Below are 5,824 nucleotides of genomic sequence, written 5' to 3' on the forward strand. Positions count from 1 at the left end.
ATTGCCCACATCCATTGTTAGTGATCGAGATTCTCACTTTGTTGGGAATTTTTGGTTAAGCTTGTGGGGATTCATGGACTCCAAATTGAACAAGAGTACAACTTTTCATCCACAAACAGATGGTCAAATAGAGGTGGTGAGCATAACAGTGATAGATCTTCTTTGTGGGTATTGCAGCAAGCATCCTAAGTTGTGGGATGAACATTTGCACTATATTGAGCATGCTTACAACCGGGCCAAGCACTCTTCAAGTCAAACATCGCCATTTGAGGCATGTTTGGGATAGTTGCCTAAATTTCATTTGGATTTCATTTTTGGCAAAGATGTTGCTATTGATGGTCATAGTGACATAGAAAAAGCAAGAATTTTCATTCAACAAATCCCATTGGTACACCAAAGAGTTTAACAACAACTTGAAAAGAGCCAAGGAAAGTACAAAGCAAGGCATGACAGAAATCGTGTGGATCACAAGTTCCAATTCGGTGATGAAGTTTGGCTTCAAATTAGCAAAGAGAGGCTCCAAGGAGAAGCTAAAAAGATAAAACCAATTAGATATGGTCGATTCAGAATTTTCGAAAACATTGGTAACAATGCCTTCAAGTTGGATTTGCGTTCATATATGCAAATTTATGTTGTTGTTAATATTGAGAACTCAAGGTTGTATCAGCCTCCTTTGATTGAATATCAATGATAGAATATTAAAATTCCATCTATTGAATAAGTTTCTCTAGAATTCCTTGATGAGCTTCAGTAAGACACTATACTTGACAGAAGAACAAGGTCATCGAAAGGAGGAAGTGTCGACTATCTTCGAGTGGGGCTCAAGGGAAAAAAATCCTTCAAAATTCAAATGCATAGAGATTGGAAAGATGAGGGAAATGTACCCTCACTTGTTGGACAACTAAGAGTGATATTTTGGGGTCCAAAAGGCTTCTAGTGGGGAGGAATGATCAGGTGCTCATAATTATGCTAAAAAATCAAAGTTGTTAGAATGGTGTCAAACCTGAACGAGTGCATAGTTCTCGTCATCCTAAATTCAATGCAACTTGTTTTGCGTGAAACGGACTCCGTATGACTCCAGAATCGAGTTCTGTTCACTTTATCAAACATCCAAATTTTAAAGAAAGACAACCCAGTCATCAGTCTGTACTTCTGACGTGGCACTGACTGAACTGCCTAGGTGATGCTGACAGGGCATGGTGACGTGGTGTTGACTAGGTTTATTGATGGCAAGTTAGATCATGCCAAATGGCACACTCTGATTGGTCGAAAATTTATGGTTTTTATTAGTTGGAATAGTGGTCAACCACAACCCGAGAAGCCACTAAAATTTGGTTCAACGACCAAGAGGAGGCCACGAGATTTGAAACCGGAACCTTCGAACGCACAACATAACATATTACCACATCTCCTGCACCATGGGTCTTAACCATATGGTGAACGAGTTAATGTTTTAGTTCATTGGGACCACGGGTGGGGCTAACCGCCATGCCTTTGCCCAATGGTCCCCAAAACCATTTCATATGAGCATGCAAATGAGAATATAAAATGTAATCGCCGGATGGATGTTGACCTCCAGGTTTGAATCATGTGAACATGCACCGAAAGTTTACTAAGCATTGGAGTTAAGAGGTAAGTGGTTAGGCTAGATAACCACTAGCCTCACCGCAACACGTAAAGATTGACATGTGACCGTCGGGCTAACCACTAGCAGTTTCAGTAGTGGGGATTTGAATCGAGGACAAACCCTAGGTCACTTGGACCAATGTGACTGCGCGCCGAGGATAAAGGGGCCAAGCTCGCGGGGGTGGGCCCAAGGCCTTAGCCCCGACGCATATGGCCCCATATGACCATTTTCTCCGTGGTTTTTGGGCCTTGGCGGACTTTTCAACCTCCTAACAAATCCGCCCAGTTTCCGGAGGATTTGTGGACCAATTAGCAAATTTTCGGGCCTAATTGGTGGTTCGTCGGAAAGTGTGCAAATTGTGGAGCGAAGAGTGGGGAAACTAGGAGAGGTCATAACTTCTCTAGTTTTCGACCAAATTAGGTGCAGAAAGAGGCTAGGTAGACATTTTTAGACATTCTGGACCCATTGGAGCAGGTTTTAGAAGCATTTGAGTATTGTAAATACATACTTTTACACATTTGAGAATAATAGAGAGGTCCAAGCCATTGGAAGTTGGACCAAGGAGACATAGCCCAGGAGGGGTGAACTCCTTCATCATGTTCTTGTTCTGATGTGTTTTTGGTAATGTTCTATACATTTTTATGTTGATGTTCAGTCTCTTATTTATGTTAAAATTGCTCATAAAATTAAAATAAAAACTCATTTTTTTACTTGCAAAACTCATGAATCCTTAAGCACATGAATAAAATTTTGTTTCTAATCTGAGAAGGATCTTAGCACAACAAACTAATATTCTTAATTAGATCAAAAACCCATGCAAAAAACCATAGGCAGGTCTACCCACCTAATATAACACACACCCAACATTCTCCCAATTGTTTTTCTCTTTCCACACAGGGGGTCACAAGAGAGTTTAGTCATTGGTCCAGCCCTGCCACACCCATTATTTCTCTACACCAAGAAAACTTCTCAGTGCTCACAGAATTCGTTAATGCATTTGCAAAATTCTTCTAAGTGTCCACCTTTACCAGCAACACCTTTTTGTCCTCAACCATATCCCTCACAAAGTGATACTGGACATCAATGTGCATTGTCTTTGAATGATAAGCAGGTTCTTTGCCAAGAAAATTGCACTTTGGTTGTCACAGTCTATCCTTATAGCTCGTTGTAATAACCCCATACTTAAACACAATCTCTGCAACTAAATTTCTTCCTTGCTTGCATGAGTGGTTGTCATGTATTCTCCCTCTGTAACTGAAAGTCCCACTATAGACTGTCTCTTGCTCATCCAACTAACTACACTTGCAAATAGGTTAAACACATAAACACTTGTATAACTTCTCTGGTCCAGATCTCCAACCCAGTTCGCATCAACAAAGCCATAGATGTACAAAACTTTTTCCAATCCTAGTCTTCCTTGGTAGCACAAACCATAATCACTAGCACCATGCAAATATTTGAAAAAGCGCTTCACTGCTTTCCAATGCTCCTTCCCTAGTTTTGACATAAACTTGCTCAATAATCCCACTGCATGTGCAATGTATGGTCTAGTATATGGAACACGGGCATGTCCTCTTCCTAATCTTGTGTCTTGGGACACTGTTCAACATATAACTTTACACCTACAGAATATGAACCTTCACCATTTACTATCATGCATATTAAACCTCTGCAGTATTGTCTCGACATACTTCCTCCGGTTTAACTAGAGCTTCCTCTTTGCCAAATCTCGTTTAATTTTCATGCCCAAAATATAGTTTGCAGCACCAAGATCCTTCATGTCAAATTTGGAGGACAAGTGGGTCTTCAAATCCTAGATAATCTCTTTGTCATTTCCAATCAACAACATATCATCCACATACAAGACCAGGTAAATAACACAGTCACAAACTAATTTAAAATATAAACAATGATCTGCTTTGCTTCTAATGAAGCCAAGTCCCCATATAAATGTATAAAATTTCTGATACCACATCCTTGGTGAATTTGTTAACCCATACAACGATTTTTTTAACCTGCATACGAGTTCTTTCTTTCCCTTCGCTGCAAAGCCTTAGGGTTGCTTCATATAGATCTCTTCTTTTATATCCCCGTGAAGAAATGTTGTCTTAACATCCATTTGTTCTACCTCAAAATCAAAAGCAACATATAAAAGTAATCTAATAGAAGTTACCTTGGCAACAAGAGAAAAACATATCACCAAAATCAATTCCTGAAACCTAGGAATAACCATTTTCTACCAAACGAGATTTGTATTTCTCCACCTTGCCTTTTGCATTCATCTTCTTCTTAAACACCCATTTTCTTCCAATGGGTTTCCTTCCAACCAACAATTCCACCAGATCCCAAGCCTTAAATGTTTTGTCCAAAGATGCCATTTCATCAAACATGGCCTCTTTCCAAAGTTTACGATCCTCTAAATCTACGGCCTCCTTTATAGTTCTGGGATCATCACCAGTAATAGATAAAGGAAATTTTGAACAGAAGGTAGATGGACTATACCTTTCTAGATGCATTTTCTCTCAAATGGATCTTCTCACAACTGGAGTTTTTGGCTCTTCAGCTTCTAATTCTTGTTTTGTTCTAGAGTCTGATTCTTCCTCCTTTAGCTCAAACTCTATCTTCTCATGTTCCTTTGGTAGGAATTATTGTTTGATAACATCTTTCACCTCTCTAAACACCACATCTAAGTTGTACACAATCTTCCTTTTTTCTGGGTTCCAAAGCTTATAACCTTTTAAACCATCCTTATACCCAATAAACATGCACATTTTATATTTATTATCCAACTTGTTTCTTTTCTCCTTTGGAATATGTACATATGCATCACACCCAAATATCCTCAAATGTGAAAGAGAGGGTTTATTGTCAGTCCATACATCTTGTTGCCATTTTCAACATAGTTTTTGTCGAGTCAGTGACCAAGTTGACTCACGTTGGGGAATGGTTGGATTCCCTAATGGTAGAACTACAGGAGTACACATTAGAGCATCCAAGCATCCCTCTTCAAGCACACATAGGTGGGGTTGATATCACTATTAGGTTACCTCTGCACATTGGATAGAAGGAGGAAGAGTTACCTACTCAGATCTTGTGTTGACCAGGACAATGAGATGAGGCAACATGAGTTATGTAGGGCACAACATTCACATGTTGGGGTTGTTGCATGTATGGGTATACATGCATTTGATCCTTCCCTTGGGGTTGGATGGTGAGAGATATTGAGTTGGTATTGCACAAACAACCAGCAGGGTGGTAGACTGGAGGAGCATGGAGTTCCCCATCAGATGAGGGAGATGGTGGTGCATCCATCTTTGGGTCTACCCATTGATGAGGTGCAAATAGGTGCAAAGAAAACCAACAAAGTTGCAACATTTTTAGGAAGCATCCCTCTCCAGGAGTACATAAACAAAGTAGGTAGCACAACCTACCCACTTTTTCCCATTACAGGGAGAGGAGTAGGATTTCTTGGACAAATCTTGTTGATGGACTAGATAGAGCAACATGAGTTTTGCATGGGGCAACATGGGAGACATGCTCCATATATAGGTGCCTACACATTTGACCCTTCCCCTAGGATAGATTGGTGGGAGATCATGAGTTGGTATCCTATTGATGGAGTGGTATTTTTACTCAGGGACATAGTGTAAGTCCCGTATGGCATATGTTGTCATGTCCCTATTTTTATTTTCCTCTATAGTACAACTAGAGTAGATTTACAGGGCACGAGATGGCGAGGTCAAGGGAGAAGGATTATGTCATCAAGGGTCTTAGAAGAATTTTGAGGGATTTTTATGGGATCAAATGGATTTTTCTTGGAATATACCATCATCTGCACAATTTGAATTTTTTTTTTTTGCATACCAACAACTTTCAAAAAACAGAGTTATTAATGGGCCTAACTTAATTAATTATGCTTGAGGTGGCATTATGGGAGGGATATTTGATGGAATACCTCAATGTAATAGCTTATTGGAACCAGAACGAGAAGACCTACAAGATGGGATGCTTAATAGTGACTTTCAATGGTCAGAGAGAGTATGGTTGGCCGTTGACCATCTTCCTAGATTAAAAAATGACTTTAATTAGTCATTTAATTAAAAAGGGTAAAATATTTAATTAGAGGGAAAAGACAAAATGTGACTTAAGTGAAATAAACTAAAAATTAAAAAGTCATTTAAGATCAATTTAATGTAG

This window comes from Pinus tabuliformis, chromosome 4_1 (genome assembly GCF_031772625.1).
Source record: "Pinus tabuliformis cultivar Carrire ecotype Pingquan chromosome 4_1, CPIR1, whole genome shotgun sequence".
In the NCBI taxonomy this organism is placed as follows: Eukaryota; Viridiplantae; Streptophyta; class Pinopsida; order Pinales; family Pinaceae; genus Pinus; species Pinus tabuliformis.